The 22,036-nt window shown below is 40.3% G+C and overlaps 1 protein-coding gene across 5 annotated transcripts in view; it reads right to left on the bottom strand.

The window, feature by feature from the left end:
* The window catches only part of BICRAL (BICRA like chromatin remodeling complex associated protein), a 45,173-nt gene that overhangs the window by 22,373 nt on the left and 764 nt on the right, over window positions 1-22,036 (bottom strand). The window contains exon 1 of one of the 5 annotated variants that reach the window (XM_054279791.1): window positions 13,049-13,139. The exons of 2 other annotated variants lie outside the window; for them this stretch is intronic. The gene's annotated coding sequence lies outside the window, so the exon portion shown is untranslated. Of the gene's footprint in view, window positions 1-5,478; window positions 5,506-11,842; window positions 12,340-13,048; window positions 13,140-22,036 lie in introns of those variants that run through there. 2 more of the 5 variants (XM_054279792.1, XM_054279795.1) reach the window with 2 other exon arrangements.

The following is a 22,036-nucleotide window of genomic DNA, read 5'->3' as shown; positions in this document are numbered from 1 at the left end:
ACTGATATTGCAATTCAATGCTAAGCAAATGGCATGACATAGTATGATGTCAGGAAATTTAAATATAAATGTGTACTACTAAGAATAAATTAATAAGCAATTAGCATTCTGCTTTAACTGTACTGATAGTACTACTTACAGAAAGCTGTTATTTCCTCTAACTGCTGAAAGCATACCCATGTCTCAAGAACAAGGTTCCAAAGTCTCCTAGCTAACCAAAAGCAAAAATTTATACAAAGTCAAAATTATCCTTGTTTTCACACTGCAAACCTACTTTTGTATATCCCAACCCATGTGTCTGTGGAAATACTGACAGCATTATTTAAACATCATAAAATGTCTTTCCTTTACATAACCAAATATTCTCCATGATTTTATCATAATAAGGGTTCACTATTAGCTGAAGTGATACCACAGAGCTTTCTTCAATTAATACTCTGGAGGTATTAAAACAACTGACACAAATTAAGATAAACTTGTTAAATTCACCGAATTCTTCAAAATTTGCACAGAATGATCAGAAGGAAAATAAAATGCATGTAAATACTGGTGTCAGAAAATCCTAATAGCAATACATAATCTTCACTATTAACACCCACTACTGAACATACACTTGGCTTTACGAGCTAAACGTGATACATGAAAAATCTACCCAATACACTGCAAACTCCTACAAGTCTATCCCAGATAATAAAGTTTTATTGTTCCACATGATGCCATATGGGGTGGGACATCCCTTTGGTCAGCTGGGGTCTGATCTGCTGACTATTTTCCTCCCAGCTTCTTTCACACCTCCCATCTCCTCACTGGTGGGGTGCTGTGAGCAGCTGAGAAGTCCCTGACTTGGTGCAAACACTGCTCAGCAACAACTAAAACATCAGCGTGTTATCAACTTCATTTTCATTCTAAATCCAAAACACAGCTACTAGAAAGAAAAGTAACTCTACCCCAGTCAAAACCAAGACAATATCCACCCTTTATTCTATACCAATGTCATCATGTCCCAGTCCCACACTTTCCAACGCATCTCACAAAATCACAACCACCTTTCCTGCCTTTTGCCATATATGCAGGCATACAGGCCCATAATGTATGGGCCAACCCTCTAAGATGTCCACTGAGTTCATTTAGTCCAGGACTTTGGGCTCCATCTGTCATATCATTCCTTCAAAGTGACAGAGATGGTAAATGCTGTTGGGATATTACATGCTGAAATCTGGTTCATCACTGCTGTGCTTGTCTGGTTCCATCATTGCTGCTGCACTTTGCTCAGTTTCATCAGCACTCATTCTTCATTAATCTTACAGCAATACCACTGCCATGGCATAAAGCAACCAGTGATGAAATACAGCATTGTACAGCACTTAACATCCTCATTGGTTGTTCCACCCCAAAATCAAATCCCCTTGAGTACACACCAGACTTCATCCCTCTGCATTACCCACTAAGTGCCCCCAGGTCCTTGAGCAAATCCAGTCCCATGGATGGGTCTACCTTTGCCTGAGACAGGAAAAACCCAGACTGCCTTCCACAACACAATTTTCTGTGAGCATTATAGGAACTTTATCTACTTCTACAGGATGTTAAAGTTTTGATTGGGCAGGGCCAGCCCTTTTAGCAGATCCCCTATCTCACTGTCTGTATGTCCCAGTACCCCTTGCTCTCAGACTGGCCTTGAACAGTCCATTGTGTTGTTGGATTTTCCCAGAGGCTGATGCATGATAGGAAGAAGAGATATCCAACTTTTTCCCCTAGGAGTCCATGAGATTGCTGTGAAAATGAGTCCTGTATGTCCTGTGGCTTCCATGTGCCAAATCCACAGTCCAATAAACCTGCTAGTCAAACCTGGTAGTCCCCTTCCTTCACCCAGCTGGAGGCAGGGCCCCTCTAGTCCTGGTCACAGTGTTTATTATTACAAACACAAATCAGCCCCCACACAGGCAGGGCAGTATGAGAAGCTGAAAGGGCCTTGGCTTGGTGCAAGCACTGCTTTGCAACAACTAAAACATCAGCATGTTATTCTCAACCTAAAGCCAAAACACAGCACTGTTCCAGCCACTAGGAAGAAAATAACTCTGCTCCAGCCAAAACCAGGACACTGCAGGTTTAAATCTTTTTAACTAATGCCTATTTTCAACAAGGATTACCAAACGATTAGTGCCCTGTTAATTTCAGGAGAGCAACAGAGGCAGCAGCAAACAATCAGAGAGAGTACTTGCATGCCCAAAAACAAATTCACCCAAAAGTAGCCATTCAGTCTACTTTGAAAAGTGGAATTTGAGCACCATGTGTCCTTGACACAGATGATCATTTAGAAATGTGTTAACAAAAGCAAGGCTGTCCTGAGGAATTTTCCTAAAACCTTTCCTATGGCACAAACGACAGGAAAGTTTGTCACTTTTCTTGCCAACTATCTTTTCTAGTTTTGTGTCCTCCTCACTGTTTGTTAACATACAGTGGGCCACAGCAATGAGTGATGTATGAAAGGGGTACAAACCATATTAAGCCATGAGAATTTGAAAATAAAATCTGCTACAATGAGTGAAGTTAAAGAGTTATGAAGCCTAAACCACTGGTCTTCAAAGCAGGATGTGTGCAAGAAAATCCAGTGGGGTGCAAGAAGAAATTATTAAAACTTCACTGGTATATGAAGTTGTAATATTCACAAATATACTTGTGTATGCAAATTAATATAAATAATTGGGGACACATGGGCAAAAACCCTACCAATAGGGGTGTGCAATCAAAAACATCTGGAGACCACTGGCCTAGACCCTTAAACACTGACTCACTTCTATATTTGGATCAGTCTCTGGAGACATCAGCCAGTGGAGGTGAGGCCTGGCTGGGCCACTGGGACCCATCAATGCATCCAGGGCCCTGCCAAGAACCCACACTAGAGAAAGCTGTGGAAAATACACTTTGGGAAGAGTCACACAAACTGCTAGAGCACTGTTACAATGCAGCCTAGCAAATATCTAATTATCAATACTACAGTGTCCTAAAAAAAAAAAAGCCACAAAAAAAAAAATCTGCTTATAAGAAGTAGGCCAAATTCAGCCCTGCTGGTGCATCCAACTAATTTACAAAGGGCAATCCTCACTAATTAGTCACAACCCAGCACAGATATTCCCTGTAGCTTATTAGCAAAGCCCCTACCATTTTATTTCATATTTCTACCACACTGGTGAATACAGGCTATATTTCAACTTGGATAACATGTACTTGTGCAAGAAGCCCTGCCTATCCCTTCTGGGAAATAACCACAGTGCCCTTTATCACACGTTCCCGAACGGAACATAAGAGAAGTTGAAAGTAATAAAACTGACAAGGAAATCCCAGCTATGCAAGCCAATCCTCTGGGAGACTCTTATTACTTGGCCTTAAAGCCTCTGCCTTCATTTCAACACTCTGACCTACTACAGAGCAAAGAGCAATAGAAGATGAATAGAGCAGTCCTGCCCTCCTCTCATCCACCTTCCCTGGGTCAGCTCAAGGCTTTGAAGAGTCATCTGGAACAAAAACTGATCTGATAAAATACATTGATCTGTTTCAACTTAGGATGAGCTCCTTGATTGGTTGTGGCTTGCCACAGGGCTACAGCAGCACTAGTGCCAGCACGAGAGAGGGAATGAGGTAGGTGGAGAGTTAAACACAGGGGAAGGCAGCAGTGTTTCAGTCAGCTTAAAGCACACGTGGGGCTGTAGCACACACTGAATACACACATCACCACAGCCGGGCCAGGGGAGCGATTATTCCCTTTCCAGCAGCACTCTGAGCTCCCAGCTGAAATCTGCTGGGCTTTTACACACAGACACTGCTCTTAAGAATACAAAACAATGTGAAGGAGTCCAACAGAGTGCAAGTAAAATCATGTGCTCACATGAAGGAACTGCTTTTCTTAGGCCTGGACAACAGAAGGCAAACCCAGGTGCTACCTGCAGCCTGCTAAAAGGGGGACTAAGATGAGCCAAGCAGGTTGCCTCTCATCGGCACACAGCAAGGCACAAAGCAAGAGCCAAAATATGTAACACAAAAAATCCCAACCAGATGCAAGGAAAAACATTCACAAGCAAGAATGTTCAAGCAAGGGGTTGGAATCATCCTCTTTGGAAATTTTCAAAACACAAATGGCCCTGACCAACCTGTTTTAACTGTGAAGCTTGCTCTGCTTGCAGCAGGGGGCAGGGCCAGGTAACGCCCACGTAACCATCCTAAATTTTTAACCAACATGCTACACAATCCACAGTATCATGTAACACATGCAGGGCCTACAACCTGCAGTGCCATTAAAACCAGATTTGCCCAGAAGCAGTCCAACTATTCACACACTCTTCAGATACTATCCATATTCTAAGAGCTGCAAACACTGGATTTTAAATTTACTCAAGTTATATTCCAGCTTGCAACAAGAGAATTATTCTTCTTTCTCAAAGTCACTTATAATTTCATACAAGCCTTAACAGATTGTTTCAGATACAAAGCAATAAACCTATTCTCACTTCCTGTAAAAAGCCAATGGATAGCTTAGAAGAGCAACATCTAGAACAATAATTTCCAAAAAAGTGTGATATAATCAACATCAAACCTTGATAAGTCACACATAAATAAATCTCTCTGCAAAACTGTTGGAAAAACCTAGACTTGAGAGTTTTGTGCAAATACATGAGATCAATCCTGATTGGCAGCATGACTCCTTGGAGTGAACAGTGACCTTTGGAAATCGATGCTTTAGAGCAAGGTAATGACTGCTGTAGCTAAACCTTTACAGTGGGAGATAATCAAACTGCACACAGGAACATCCCCAGCACCTGAAGCAATTACTGTTGGAGTTATGACATACACCCACTGATCCTCAAAACTTCAGTATGCCTTTGTACACATCCTGCCAGCAGGAATTCTGACAAGATCTCTCTTATGCTTTATAATGAACCTGTCCTAAAAGATCTTTTCAATTGTTCTGTTGCTCTATATCATTCTCCATTCAGAATTTTAATCTACAATCCCAACACAAGTATGGAATACCTGAAGAAATGCATTGCCACTGGAAAAACAATCAGCACAAGAACAAAACCAGAACAAATCAGTTACTGCAACAGTCACTGCAGAGAATGGCACTGCTGTGAACTGAGTGTGCTACAGCAAATTCATGGTGTTTTCATCCCTCACAACCTTTCTGAGCACGGAGTAAGATAACTCTATTTAACCCAATCCATCCCTTGCTAAATTACATAAAAGGACTGCAGCAGCATTAAGTGACTCCACACTGACTGCAGAGATCAAACACCCAGAAAGGAAGTCCTTCCCTCACACAAATTTCCACCAAAACTCTCATTAATTTCCACAGCGCTAATATTTTGCTCTGTGTGCTTCTGAACTAGGGGGAAAAACCCCAAGCTGTTTCACCATCCCCTGGGTAATGTATCATCCTAGTGTGCACTTAGATTGCCAAGGTGCTGTTACCACTGCCTGCCTTACCCTGTCAGCTCTCCCTCAGGTTCCTATCCAACAGGCAGCCTCGGATTCAGTGAAGGAAACTCCTAGACAGGAACAACCAGACCTCATTTGCATTCTCTGCAACACAGAAGTGTAAGAAAAAAGTATAAACTCAAATCCTTATCATCATATAGTTTATTCTTAAATTTCACGTCAATACTACTTTTGAGCAATCTAGTATCTTGCAAAGTGAATTTCAGATTCTTGTAAGTAACCAAAACTCCATCTCATAATCAACTTAAGAGCTGCTTACCATGTCAAGCCCTCCATTTTCAAGAAATTGATTTTTACATGGACGGAATACAAAAATTGGTATTAAGAGGTATTTCCACTTCCCCCTCCCATTACTGTAAAAAAAATTATGTGCTGCAGAACAATGACAAGTACTCAATGGAAAAGAAGTACATATTGAAAAATTAATTGCAAATTACAACCTCACTCGGAAGTCATAATTATCCAGAAATGGTCATTTCAAGACAACAGGAGTAAGGAAAAATAATCCTTTCAAAATGCACTTTGTGAAACACAAAGACTTACTATTCACTCATAAACTAACTACGCTGTACTTATATCCTACAATATGGAATTACTCCTTACGAATATTTTCTTTCCCAGAGTAATTAAAAGTTACTACATTGTTACAAAATCTACCAGGAACTGTGCTCTAAAATACAGCTAAAAAACTAAGAAATTTGGAATTCTAATCTAGTAATACAGTGTATTATGCAAGCATTACCTTCTTAATATTAAAAAATAAGTTTTCATTCCAAGAATCTAAATCTGAATAGTACTTCTAAGATAAATTTGCAATGCTTGAAATTAGCTGTAGAACTGATTTAATCATCAGCATTTCAGACATCTGTATGCAACAAAAGTATAAGAAGAAGTTGGTAATTTTAAATATTCAAAAGAATGATGAAAAACCTTTCTAAGAAAAACTACTTAAAAATAGAAATAATTCAGGAATCAGGAAAATAGCAACAAGAAAAGAAACACAAAAGTGCTTCCTCTCAGGAATTGCTAGGCACAACATTATGCCTCTTCATGGTTTTTAAGATCTGGCAGACCAACACCTAAGAGGTGCTTACACATCCAGCTCCACACACAGAAGGGCAAATAAAAACCACAGACAACCTACAATAGGCTGTTCATCCAACTCCTACATGCCCCTTTAGTATACCATTAAAAAATACTGACTTGAGTTTGCCAAACACAGTAACTTACCAAACTTCCAAGAACTACAGTGATATTTTAGTATGTTAGGGGAAAGAAAGGAAATGTGCAGTTCAACTAACAGTATGTATGATAGTAATGGCTAATCCAGCTACAGGCAACACACCAGGTACACAAGTGAACACCATGTGTGGCTGTCTCCAGTCATTTCCCTGAGATACACATGCTCAGCACACAATTTCTGATTTATTCAATACAATTTTTTTTTTACTGCATCTACAGCTGGTCTTGGCAATATCAAAATCTTAACAAGACTTTTATCAGGAAACAGATTTTTTTTAAATCACATAGAGAAAATCCAGAGTAACCTCAACCTGAAGGTCAGGCTGCTGCCTTATCCCATGGGATCTCCCAGGCTAAAGGCTGGGCTCAGACTTTGCTCCAGCAGTGACTATGCTCATCACTACCCTATGGCCTGTTTTGGGCTCTGTCCTCCAAGCTGCTCCACCACATACACGATTCCTCAGGAATTTCAACATCCATAAAACATTCTGAAAGGTTCCAGTTTCATCCTACAAGAGGCACAGGAGGCAGGATCTCAGCAGTTCCTTAGGAAGGAAACATTCACCTGCCCAGAAGATATGAGGTGCTTAAGCATTTCTACAAATTACTGCATGCTATAGTGCAGACTGCTAGCATATGTTCTTTGTGCAAAACAATACTCCAAGAAATGTTCAGTCAGTCCCTCAGATGGTTTTTACCTTGTTTCTACTTGAGAATACTCAAGTTTCATACTTCTTATTGTGAGATACAGTTTTCAGAGATGTTGAAAAAATATTCTGCAGGCCCATAACTTCTTTATGGACTGAACATTTCTCAGTTCATTTATAAACCAATTCCCAATTAATACCTTTTCACTGCCACTCTAGTCCATACCAGTTTAAAAACCAAACTTTGCCATAAGCGTTGTTCAGATGAGCTAGTTAGTATCTGCTACCAACTGCCAATAATTAGCTGAACAGCCATTTATACTCCTTTCAGTTACTATGTTTGGGAAATCTACTGTAAACTGAATAAGATTAATTGAGAGATGTGTAACTACTTCAGCAGTGCAGTCCTTATCGACACCCCAAATCCAAGCTGAAAATCCTCCATGCTGTCATTCTTCATTGAAGCCAATGCCTCGCTGACTGCCAATGGAAATTTCACCACCTATTTCAGTGGGGCCAAGGTAACTCAACTACAGAAGTTATCTCAATAAATTCAAGCTCCAACACCAGGTCTTGAAATTCCATGCTTGGATGAAGTTCACAGTGAAACTACTGCAAGTTCCACCTGAGACAAGGCATAAGATCAGACTTTACAAAAATAATCAATCAGTCTCTTACAATGAAGTTAAATCCTCCTCTCCATTTCACCACCCCTTCTCAATACTTTCAATGAGAAAAAGGTTACTGTGTTAGGTTTTTACAGATTTTGCCTGCTTTTTATTTCTTTTGGTAAGGATTCCCTTAGCCCTAGAACCTTTTTAAACTAGTGCAAGAAAAGAAAGGAATAATTTAAAAAAAAAAAACTCGATAGTCTCTGTGCTACTTAATGATGGTAATCTTTATTTTGTCTAAAACCTCAACAATTCTCAAATAAAGCAAAAGATTACAGATAGAGTAGTTGGGGGTTTTTTCTAACTAAAAAAAAGCAGGAACAAATTAATACTTGAAAAAAACCACACATATTCATTTAACTATGCGATGACCTGAAAAAACCTCAGTTCAGGTTCGTGCTTATGCATTTATGGTGGTGTTAACAAGGGCCCTCCCAAAACTGCTCACTCTTTCAAATTAAAACAGTGGCAGGTCACAATGAATGTTAGAACAGTTTATTATTGTCACTGCTTTTCCTCTACCATAAGAAAGGAAAACACACTTGTTTTTGTAGACAATCCCCATGTCTATATGGCAATTAAAAAACCTTTCAAGTACAGATGCAGCTTATTCCAGCAGAAGCACTGTAAGGAATTCTGCCAACTCTCTGAACAGTGACTACATTATCAAAGAGGCTCTTATGCCTGCTCTGCAGCCAGTACTTAGCCAGCAATGACACACTGACGCTGGCTGCTACAGCTACCCTAAAAAGCAGCAGCCATTAGATGTACCACAAGCCTAATGCAGCATGAAGAGGCACGATCATTGACCATTAGAGCCTCAGTGTGAAACCCAAGTGCAGCTATACAGCTACAACTTCTCTGGAAACCACGTGAAGTGTACCAGCAAAACTCTGCAAAGGCAGCAGGCAGCACACCCAGGCACCCTAGAGCTCTTCAGCTCCAGCCATGGGCTTCCCTCTGCTGGAAAACTCCATGCATACAGAAAGGGACCTTGCAGGAAACTGGATACGCAGCTCATACTAGCACAACTTTGGGCCTTTCCTCTCAGTAGAGCTAAAATAAATACATCAACTGTACTGGGAAAGGACATGTGAAGGAGCTGGGGCAGGAAAGCTGCACATTCATAAAGTGATGTCAAGACTTAGCTACAGTACAACCATCTCTGTAGCTGAGCCCACACATTTAGTGAGAGCATTCTCAAGGCCAGGATACAGGTATCACACACAAAGCAAGCACTCCAAGTATGCCCAAAACAAGCACACACCTGAACACCCAGGTGAGCACACACCAGTGAGCAAGCCAAGGGGTATCAATGGAAGCACTACCAGGCTACTGTATCAACATGGGGAGCTCTGCATTCCTCCAGCAGTGTAAACAAGTGACACCCAAAGCAAGTGCTGCTTGCAACAACAGCCACAAACTTTTAAGCTCGGAGAGACAAAAACACATCTAAAAATAACAGATCTGGAATATTTAAGTAGTAACCAACCAAGATCTCAATGCAAGATGAGAATATATATGTGCTTTAATGCAAGCAGGCAGCTGTGCAGATTATATACAGTCATTTGGCAAGTACTAGGCCCTGAGAGAATATAAAGCGGTCATTTTTATCCTGTTTCTGCCATTTCTTCACTATTTTCACAAATTAATTAAGAAAATCACACACAGTCCCCCAGACATTCAAGGCATAAGAGAGAAATTTTATTATTTATAGATATGCCACCATTAAAAAAATAATTCACTACCTTGATCCCAAGATTCCTGTTAATGAAAATAATCACTTCAAGAAGCAGTGAATTTAATGATATAAGATTTCTGAAATATGTGAACAAATACTGTATTCTACATTCAAAATCTCTGTAAATAAGTTTCATAGCTGGTATTTTATTCAAAGCTAAAATGCCAACAAGTCCCCAGGAAAGTCTTTTAAAAAGACAGTTTATATCCAGACAATTTTTTGTATATTCCAAGCAGTAAGTGTATTTCACAGAAATGTTGTTTAAAACCCTTCAACAGGCAAAAAAAAATTTAAACATTTAAATAATTAAAAACATCTTAAGATTATTTCTGAATTTTAAAAAATCTCCCACTTCTATCAGGAATGAGCAATGAGAATGGGGAAGCCATCCACTGATGTGTCAAAAAACAGAAATCCAAGAACTACACAAGCATTCCACACTCCTTAGCGGGCACAGCATAAGCTGGCTTGGCAGCACACTTTGCTCTTCCCAGGTATAGGTGGTGTTGGTATTAAGCTGAAGCCTCATGAGCTCTGAGCAGATCATACAGGAATGTTAAAAGAAAAAAAAAAAGTGGTTTTGGAAAAAAAGGGTATTTGCAGTGCTCTTCCTAAAAACAGCACCAAAACAAAACTTTAAAAATATATTACGGTGGAGCTGTCAAATTAAGTAATTTGGAAAAAGCAGCTTCCCCTTAGACATAAAGGAGCAATAAAAACTTGAAAATATCCTAGTCCCCTCCCTACATCAAGATATTACTACGACAGGAACAGCAACAAAACAAGCAACCTACCCACCAAAAAAATTACCCATGCTTTCATTTTTACAAGCACTACCGAAACCTCTTCAATGAAGAATACCTTGCCCTATGCACTACACCGGAGCATTTTTTAAAGGTTGACTGCTTTTTTAATGTCATGTTTTATTTTTCGGCCATCGTTCAGAAAAAAATGTTCTTTCAAATCTTTTATTAATTCCTATACGCTGAATGACAAGAAACGCGTATTTCAGAGGTAAAGAAAACAAGCTTGTAAGGGCTGTTGGCGGGATCGAAGCTGCGCGCACGGGCCCGTGCGAGCCAAGGCTGTTAAACCCCTCAAGACGGTGACCAAGGATTAGGAAAGGAGTGCGGGGGTACGGGAGGGAAGCAAGGCTTTGAGAATTTCGGGGAGATCTCGGCTCCCAAAGCAGAAATGCTTCCCAGACAACACACAGAAATATGGCCCGAGCTGGGCGCGACGGCACCGCCCCACACGGCGCGGCGACAGCAGAAAGGACCTTAAAATGGCGCCCGTGGGGGAGGAGAGCGGGTGAAACTGCGCAACAAACGCTGGCAGGGAGCCAGGCAGCGCCATCTTCCCGCTCCCCCGCGCAGCCGGGACTGCCTGCCCGCCGAGCCCGGGCACGGCCGGGGCAGCCGCCGGAGCAGCTCTCCTCTCTGCCCGGCAGTCCTCGGCCACGCCGCGCTGCCGAGCCCGGGGAAGGAGAGGAGCGGCGAGCACGGAATGGCGAAAGGCAGAGGCCTCCACATCTCATCCCTCCCCACAGTGATTAGCAACAGCTCTAAGGAAATATATGCGTGCCCTCTACACGTCGTTCGATTTTGCCCGGCTTTTAACGTCTCTATACCTGTTTTCTGCCATCATCTATAACTGAATTTTGTACTTAATACCAAAAAACAAAATATAATTTACATACTTGAATACCGCCCATGACTCAATAAATGTGAACAGTGACCATTTTAGAAAACCCCCTTCACAACCTACTACTCTCTTAAGCCACAAGTAAAAAAAATCTATTTACAAAATATCGCTTCTTTTACGCAAAATAATCCCAGCAGCACAAAGGATCGGGTTCACATCCACTCTACAGCGAAACCAAAGGGGTCACTCCAGAAAGAGACGCTTTATTGTGTTTTAAAGAGGCGTTACAATTAAATATTTTCTCTCTCCGAAAGAAAAATAAAAAATTAAATAAATAAAATAAAAGGCACATCGAAAAACTTGATCCCGAAAAGGCGAAAAAAAAAATCGCATTAGCCCAAACCTACCGCCCGAGCATTTCGCGCACCCACAAAAAGCGGCACCGTTTCCATTCCTCGGTTAAAAGCAGGAGGCACGGAGCGATTCGGAGGAAATTGCAAATAAAAAACCAAACAAATCAAATCAAATCTAGTGGCGACACCGAAAACGAGGAAATGAGTGAAAAATAAATCCCCAGCAGGTACAACTCTGAGACACAAGCTCAAAGAAAAGACAAGATTAGGGTGGTGGCGAGTGGAAGGGGGAAAGAAAAAAATCAAGCCATGAGCGAAAAAGGAAAAAAGAAAAGAAAAATCCTTCCCAGCTGCACAGCCAGGAGAGAGACGAAGTGTCTCCATTTTCCCGACGAGGAGGAAGAAAAGACTGTTTCACAGACCACAGAGCTTTAGAGAAAAGCAAAGAAACGAGGGGGGAAAAAAAGAGGGAGGAGATTTGAAAAGATTATTTTTCTTTCTCCCTCACACACTCTCTCTATCCCCCTCTCTCCCTCTCACTCTCTCACACTCACACATACACACACACTCTCTCTCCCTCCTCTCCTCTTTCCATCCCTCTCTTGATGGCCATCAAGGGGGCGGAAAAAAAAAAAAAGACAACAACAACAACTAATTTTAAACCGGCTCAATCAATGAGTCATTAAAAGAGATTTTTCTTCCCTCCTCTCCTGAATTTGCATGGCATCAGCAAGAAAAAAAAAAAAACCCACCCCAAACCTCTCCCCTCTCTGCAGCTATCAGCCTGGACCTGAAACCTTATCTCTCCCTTCAAACCCCCCCCCCCCCCCCCGCGCCTTTATTTTAAGAAACAACTTTTTTTTTAAGTGCCCTCAGCAGCCACCACCACCATCCTCGCGGAAAAAAAAAAAAAATTAATATATATAGTTCATTTCCATGTGAATCCACATCTGCCCAAACAACAGCCACCCACAAAATATCCCTCTTCTTCCTCCTCGTCTCCCCTCTCGCTCGCTCTCTCTCTAGATATATATTTATATACATAGCCCCAGAGCCAATAGCTCTCTGGGCTGAAACCTAATATCCTGGTTTTGGCAACTCCTGGTTGTTAATTTGCTCCTCTTTCTTTTCTGTCTGTCTGGAGATAGATTTCCCCCCTCTCTTTTCCCTCCCCGAAGGAAGGGAGGAAGGAGGTTGTGTGTTTTTTTTTTCCTTGAAATTTTTATCACAAAATTATAATACACTCAAAGGGAAACTCACCGTCATGAAAAAGCAGTGCCTTGTCAACGGGGTTTCTTCGCCATCACATCAGGGGCTGGCAGTGTAGGAGAGAGAGAGGGAGAGCGAGAGAGCGAGGGAGGGAGGGGGGAGAGCGAGCGGGAGAGGGAGCGAGCGAGAGAGGGGGAAAGAGAAAGCGAGCGGGAGGAGAGCGCGGCTCCGCTCGGCTCCGCTCCGCGCCCGCACCGCCGCCGCCACCGGCACCGGCACCGCACCGCCGGGCCCGGCACGGTACGGCACGGCACGGCCGCGCAGCTCCGCCGGGACACAACGCCGCAGACCGGCGCCCGGGCACACGCACCGCCGCCCTGGCATGATGAGTCCCCAGCCCCGGCGCGATCCTCGCTCCGCGTTTAAAGCCAGGCCCTTTAAAAACTTCGGCTCCTTTTTTTGGGGGGTTGTGTTTCTCAGAAACCCGTAGGTCTGGAGACCTAGCCTAGGCTGCTGGCTTTAGTTTAAAAGTTGGGGTTTGTTTGGGGTTACAGGGAAGTAAAAGAAAGTTTTTATCCTATTAAAATTAACGTTAATGCTAACAATTTGGCTGGTTTCCTTCATATTAAAGCTGTAAATCACTATAAGCTTATTGGGTGGGAGGGGGTCCCCAGAAAAATAAATGCAAGTGCAGGGGGCTCCCCGGAAAAATAAATGCAAGGTCACCTTGAAAAATATAAGATTTGATCCCCTGGCAAGCTATACTATTTTAAGTATTTTTAGATATGTTCTTATCAGCCTTGCTGGAAACAAAATTTCAAGAAATTCAAGAACTTCGACTACTTTAAAAAGTTTTGGGTAACCTAAAATTGTTAATTTGAAGTCAAAGGTTATAGCACTGAGAGTTCAATAATGCTATTCTACAGTTTACTTCAGCTAAAAGCATTAATAACTTTGTTCAAAGTTTTTTTGTTATAGAAAACTCTTCCAATTTCCACCATTCACTTCATTCATTGATTGAAAACAATTTAATTCTAAAAAATTAATTAATTTTGCAGATAATTCAGAGAAGCCTGGTTTATTAAAAAACCATTTTGATTGAAAGCAGATTTTTAGCATGCAGATATATGTATGTTAATGCTTTTAAAAACAACAACAAAAAAATCTCTTTAAGACCCTTTTTCTGCTAGTTATGGTAATTCCCAAGGACTTTACTATTTTATTCCTAAGTAACTTTGTTAAAACTCCTTAGAGACAAGGATTTGAAGACTTTATTTAGTAGCACATCCTTCTTTATTAGCTTCACACAGCTCAAAAAAACCCTCTCACAATGTTTTAGGTTTTTTGAGCAACTATATCGAAATGGTTAAGGGCAGTGTACTAAGTGAACCTTCTCAAAGAACTTGGCCAGATTGCTTATCATAAAAAAAAAAAAAAATCTCAGCACCTCAGCATTGTTTTCCAATTAGAATCTGGTTATATTATTTTTTTAATTAATCAGCCAATTCCAAACTTTTGCCAAAGCCAAGACTCGCCCACAAACCTTGTTTCCATGCACACCCCCAGTAGAAAAGTGAGGTGAGGTTTCAGATCACTCCCAAAGCGGAAGGGTTGGGCCCAAGCAAAGAAACCTTAGCACGAGTGCAGCAGATCCTTTGTGCAGCCCAGACCGAACCTGCACGTGGCTGTGCCTTGGCCATCAGCCACATTATCAACTGCACTTTCATGACTGCAGCAAGGACCCCAACAGCCACAGCACGGACACAAACACCACGTGCCAGAGAGCTCTGCAGGAGCTGTAAGCCCGTACTCCTGACACCAGCATTAGAAAATCCAAAAGGCCAAGGTTCCTAACTTCAGTAAAAGCTTCAAGGCCAAACTGCCCTGAATTCAAACCTGCTCAGCTTCACTGGCTTTAGAGAATATTGCCCAAGTGAGAACTTGTATGGAGGAACACCACCAGCATTCTCATTTGGTTAACAGGAAGGAACTTTGCTTCAGAGGTTACAAGGCCGAGCATCTGATCAGTATGTTGTTATTATTATTACTCTCCCAGTCCTACAGAAACCACAAATAGGAAGCAGGCAATACGATACAAAGAAGGAACTGGAGAAAGGAAGCCAAGTGATTCTGTTACCATAAGAAACACAAGGAATCCTACATAAGTTTTCCATGATGGTACCATAACTTTCCCTAAAGGATGTTTCAAGGCAGCATTGACAACAGCATTACTAAGCAGGTACAGTACAAAAAGGGAAGGAGAACTAACATCATCTATACAATGAAACACCCTGCAGTAACTAGATTTCTCCATATCTACGCACATTTGCTATATTTGTTCACAGGTAGAAATGTGAAAAATCTAGGGTTGGATGGAACTTTATAGGTCATATTGAAGTACGCACTTAATGTTACCTTCAATACTAAGAGGTCTGAATGCAGCTGTCAGCTGTAATGTTACCACTTTCAGGTGTACTACAGAATTTCTCAGACCATGTTTGTAAAGAACTACTGCTTTTTCCTGGCAGGTACTCATGCTGTTTTAAGAGCATCACATGATGTTTCAGAACTGGGTGTCACTGCCCCAAAGGTTGCCCCTCTTCTCACTGCCTTACTGCCTGAATACAAAAGACCCTTGTATGTCAACATTCTTCTACCTCAAGGTCACCTGCTCAGAGCTGTCATCTTCAACCAGAGTCCTATGTACAATGCACAATCAGTTGCTGCCCTTCTTTAGCTTCCACCATCATATTAATACATTTTCTTTCCTGTAGTAGCTTTATAAGGAGCAAGGGGAAATAAGCACAAGAGAGGAAAGATCAGTGTCAGAAGGAAGAAGAGAAATCTTTGGAAGACTGAGAGACGTTGGTGTAAAAACAGCGACTGGGAACGTCACGTGCACTCATCACACAACAAACTGCTTGGCTGTATTTTGACACCAGCTGTCAAACTGTGACCATGCTGTTTAACAAATACCACTCTCATAGGTGTGCAAAGACACCAAATGACATTTGGAGTGATCCAATACATTGCCCTGAAATGACAGACTGTGAAGAACTGAAAACTATGCCTAGATATTGAGAGGGAGAAAATAAGGGGATACAAAACACCCTTATTCTATCTGTCTCCAGGTTTCTCCTACATCAAGTCACTTTGCTGATATTCAGCCCATTTTTTCAGGTCTGCATCACATGCACTCCAATTCTTGTTCAATTATAAATTAGTACCCCAAAAGAAGGTAAGGCAGCAATAGATTCATAATGAAGGATGTAAGGACTAAACTAGTGCATTAAAGGAATTAATTCCACAGCCATCCCAAGGTTTTTACATTAATGGATGGTTGTAACCTCAACTCACTGCATCCTTTCAGAGATGTATTGCAAGGAAAAGAATGCCATTTGCTTCACTGCAGCCTTGCTTCCTCAGACTGAATCCTTCAGCTCTATTGATGACACTTCTTCCACCCCATGCTTTTTCTTTCCATTCATTAATGTGTTTCTTATGTCAGCTCATCACCAGTCACACCTTTTACTTATCTACATATGGCTTAATTAATTATTTAAATTTTAAAAAATAACCAAGCTTGAAGGCACAGAAACAAATAGGTCATCATTAAAGGGCACAGGCAATAGAGAGGTAGAGGTCACTTGAAAAGTAGGGCACCCAAATACAGTGGCATGAAAGCAGACAAGGACAGACAAGGACTTTAACTTGGAACATAAACGTAACATACCACACGAAAAATTCAGTTCAATATCCACCAAATTCTGAACAATTACCACCACTATTGTGATGACTCACCTATAAAAGTTACCTAAACATTACAATGTTCAGCTTGATACCATGCCTTCCTTATCCAAAACAGTACTTACAAAACCTGGGTCATAATTGCATGATGTAATTTGTAAAGCTGCATGACTCCAGTATCAATCATCACACCAAAGGCAGGACTGCTTAACCAAAGGTATCTTAAGGGGTGACTGGTAAGGACATGGGCAGTAAGAGGGGGTAATGAAGAGTGAACCTCAGAACAAGAGATTTCCACCAATACCAGAAGACAGACAGGTTTCTGTGACTGGAGATTGTGTGAAGGCCAACAGGGCTGGTCTATGATGAATCTAAAAAGCAGATTTTGGAGAACTGTGCTTCTCTGAGATGGGGATCTGACACACAGCAGACAATTAAGTAAAGCCAAAGAAAACATGGTGACTGGAGGTTCCATTTAAACAAATTGCAATTCAAAATTATTACTGGAACAGATCAAGAATTACTATATCATTCTCTAGGTTATTTAAATATAGTCTCATATTCTTCAGCCTAAAGTACCCTAAAAAGAAGAATTAAGTTTGAAAGATTAATAGCTCTCACTTCCAGGTTAGAATAATCTTAAGATATTCAGCCACTGAAATGTATCAGAAAAAAATAAAAATACCCTCACCTCTGGCGACAGAGCTTTATTATAGAAATAATGGAGAAGTAATCTTGCCCAACTAACACTGCCAAAACTGATGGAAGAACTTAAACTAAAAATGATGGCAGAAATTGGGACAACCTTCTATCACATTCATAGTTAATGTGGCTAGCACAAATTAAGGGAAAAAAATCAGCTAAGTAAGGATACAGAAATACAGATGAGTATATTAATGAATAGTTGGACACAAGGATTTGGGTGTTGGTTTGGTTTTTTTTTTTAACAGTACTAATTAAAAACAGCAGCCTGGCAATGAAACTAACAAGAGAAGCATTCCTAATACAATTGTGGTATTGTGGATGTTGTTTAAAAAAAATAAAACCAAACAAAAATGGGAGGAATTTAAGCAAAAAAAGGAGGCCTAAAATATGAAATAGGGATACAGATACACAGTGGAATAGTAAATTATACCAAAGCCATTTGTGTTCTTGAAAGAAACACAGACCTGCTAAGCTACACTTGTATAAGGACAAGACAAAATGGACAAACAGAAGGGACATTATGAATAAAGCACCACCTAAGTCAGAACTTTTGAGACAGAACAGTTTTACTTGGACATTTCTGAGTTCCTGCTATGAAATCAACTGGGTAAGATTTGGATATGAATGAAGATTGCTGTAAAAGAAATCTTTATATTATGACTAGAAAGGGTATCAGTATGAATGGAATTTATTCTCAGATTTAGACTGGAGAACAAATGCTAATAATAGGAGGAGGAAGCCCTCATTCAAAATTATAGCTGACAGACTTTTTCCTAAGATGAATAAATGGCAAAAAGAATACAAGTATAGTTTTATCCACTAGGGAATATACTGCAGGAGAGCTAATAGGAAAACTTGGATATGACTTGGAGTTAATTCTATTTAAATCACTCAGAAACATAAATGGAATATGTTTGCAAGTAAGATTCACAATTCTAAAATAGAAAACTTTGATATGCTATTGAACCTAGGTGGTCCATTGAACTGGCTAGTCCAATAACCACAGTTTTCTGAAATCCATTTTAAAAAATAACTGTCAAAATATCTGAAATGTAAAGCAAGGCAATGAAAAAAACTCTCAGAAACTCCATAACTAATAGAATAATTGCCTCAAAGGGAGAGTCCATAAAGCAGTAACTGTACCTTACATACCCAGTCTCCACAATTTACCTACAGTCAATCAGCAAGCTAGGATTCTATATAGCAGTCAGCAGCTAGACCTGGACCAAACCTAAGTCACTTCCTGCTCTTGAGGTCTTGTGTTTAGCATATTTGGGCCTTCCTTTGTTAATCTGAAAGTACCTTTTGTCATAAAGTGCTATGCTTTGAAGCCTGTCCCTGGTTTTGAAGGATAACTCATTTTTGTTGAAATCTGTTTCTCCACCTTTGGCATTGGAAACACCATGTTCTCAGAAGGGACCAGCTCAGACTAGTTTCAAAACAAGTGCACCTTGACTGGTTGGAATATAATTAGTATCTTAAGCATTCCCAAGGATTACATTCAAAGCTTTGGCATTACTCACAGCAATTAAGTTGCACCAAGTAAGTCTCATAGTTTTAGCTTTAACACTCAATAAGTGATTTAAAAACACATGTATTTTACATTGTCCTGGCTTTCCATATGGCCAGATATACATAAAGCACAACATTTTAGTGCAAACAAAAGCTTTTAAAAAAATCAGTATGCCAAACGTAACGTTCAAAGAATTTCTTTTTTCCAAATGAACCGAGATACAGTAACTCAACATTCACTTTTAATGAAGCCCCATTGCACCGTGACAAATGTGCAGCCTACAGTATCTTAAATGAATCATAATATGGCTTACATCTTTAATGCCTGATCACAGAGCCCCAGGAGTTCAAAGAGCCCTTACTAAAACCATCAGTGGAAACGCTGGTTGCACAAGGCACTGAAGTACCTGCTTTGTAGCCAGAAGTAATTACGCTGCTCTGCTAATCTCTGCTGCAGAAACTCAATCTAGCAGACAGAGATCACATCTAGCAGATAAGGGCTCCATGCAAGGCACAGAGGCTGCTGCTTTTCTTGAAAACACGCACAGCATTTTTGTGTGATGGCGCAACATATATGCATAACACCCCTTGGAATAAAAATTGTCAGTGCTGGGAATACATACTGATGAGAAGGAATAACTCTACTTCCTTCCTTCCTCTGCTTGAGAGACTGCAAATCTACACCTTGAGATCAGGCCACATCTATGAGGTCCCTGACTTTTACAAGCACAGGAACCTCAGGTGTAAGAATCCATTATTATGAGGCTGAGCACACAGTTGTCTCTGTGGATCTCCCTTTTATTCCCCACTCTTCTTAAAATAATGATGGAACGAGACAGGATCTTGAACCTTCAGCTGAACTATACAATACATCTCACTTAAAAGGCTATGAGGTAATGGTGTTGAGCTATAGCAAAGCAGTAGGAAATATTTCAGGCAGATAGCATTCATGACTGATAACCATGGGACACAGATTTAAACCTGGAAGCACGCACGGAGCTCGTGTTTCCAGACTTTCACAGCACTAGATCAAAGTAAACAAGTGCAACCTGCACCTCCACATAAAATAAATGACACTGTAGAGTTCAAACAATGGCACAAGGTCTTACTGAAATGACTGCTATCTGCCTTCAAACCAGAAAGGAACAAAAGCACAGGCAAGAGGGAAAAAATAGGAAAAAATATAACACAGAATTATGTACCTTAGTTTTTCTCATATCCTCAAACAGCCAAACTACTTGTTACAGTTTACCCAAGTGACTCCAAGCCTGAGCTAGAAAGCTTACATTTTATTCAGGTGGTTACTGTCTGGCACACACAGCAGCCTCAAAACATAGAAGTTGCTGCCAGCAAAGTCAGGAGGAAAATTGTCAGTCTTTGTATGACCACCAAAAACAAAAAAAAAATGCACACGCCAATATAAATTATACAAAACCTCAAATTGCAAGTGTGGAAAGTAATTTTGGAACATCAGGATGAAACAGCTGGAAGAATTTCACAGCTCCCTTTTGAATTTTTCATTATGGTCATACATTTTACCTTCTTGTCTCTGGGTATACGTTTGCTTTTTGACCAAAATAACAATTGTGCATGTTAGCAAGGTGAAAAGTTTCCAGTCTCTCCCAGACACTCATATTCACAAGGGTACTTGGTCCTCATTAATTTAAACCTCTAATCACCTATAGAAAAAACAATTCAGAATACCTAGCATCCTAAGTGCCCAGATACAATAAGGAGTAATTATAGTACAGCATAAAATGCTTAACATTTATTCTGTGCTGTGCACACTAAGGTTTGCTTGCAATCCTTCCAACATGAAGTTCTTTTACCCAGTGCAGTTCATCCACTGGCTCACATCTGCATTAACGACACCAAAGCCATACTGCAGGAATATTTGTGCATATGAAAAACAGCAAAAACCTTTTTCTGTCAATGCCCTCACGTACAGGATAAGCACTTCCATCACTGTTACCACCTGTATTAGCTAGACTCAAGGGACCATAAGACAAACAGAGTCTGCTAGCTAAAATAAAACTTACACATGTTTCAACAACATGGAAATAAGGATTTTTTTCTTATGGATAATTAATTGCAGCATATTCCTGCCTAATGGAACATTGCTGGAATAACTACAGGAGTCGATTTACTATTTATTAGAAAAAAAAATACCTAATGATACTACTAAATGTATCATTTAAACACATTGCTAGGAAAAAATATCAAGTGAGAATATTTCAAAACCCTTCCTTTTTCATGTCTGAGCACAGTGCCATTCTACAGCATAAGAGGTTTTACTTTTTAAGACTCAATCTAATTCTTCAAAACTAAAATTCTGAACACTGCAGTAGTGCAACAGACATAATGCTGCATTAAGAGCTGTAATGCATCAAACACTTCACCTATCCCACTGCCCATCCAACCTGCTCCAAAGTGCTACTGTTACATAAGGATCCCGGGCAATCCCCTCAGTTTATATGCTAACGCTGTTAGGGAAAGAATATTCTCTATTTTAGTGTGAGTCTTTTGCAAGGACTAAAGGCATTTCACTGCCTTTCCTCTGTCATCCAAACTGGACTGACATTATTGCATGTAAGGTTCAGGTACTCCATATATTCTAACAACATTATATCATATGTAACACAGAAATTAAACCACATTCTCAGGAAACAGAAAACAACAGCTACTTTGAAGCTAAAGGTACTTTTAAATGCTAACCTTAAGGGACATCACAATCTATACTTCCAAACAGGAACATAAGGTAAAAAACTCATGCTATTGCCAAACAGAAGACAGAAAAATCAGATTATCTACTTTGGGTTTACCACCTTTTTGTTTCAATGGACAGTCTTAGGTCCTGTCAATTTGTTACAAGTGACTTCAAAATGACAAGGGGAAGAAGATGGTATTTGTAGAAATAAACAGGAGTTAGAGTTTTTTCCATATTACTAAAAGAGTGCTTAGTGTTCACTTTCTTTGCACAAATTAAAATTCAAATAATCGAAAAAAGCTCAAATGAATACAGCAAAACAATGGTCACTTTTTTACTTTACAGACAGTGTACTTAATTTCTGGTTC

This window comes from Melozone crissalis, unplaced genomic scaffold, assembly GCF_028551555.1.
Source record: "Melozone crissalis strain CALT ecotype California unplaced genomic scaffold, PUWL_Pcris_2 ptg000027l_1, whole genome shotgun sequence".
NCBI classification, from domain to species: Eukaryota; Metazoa; Chordata; class Aves; order Passeriformes; family Passerellidae; genus Melozone; species Melozone crissalis.
This window is presented reverse-complemented; position numbering and strand designations above follow the sequence as displayed.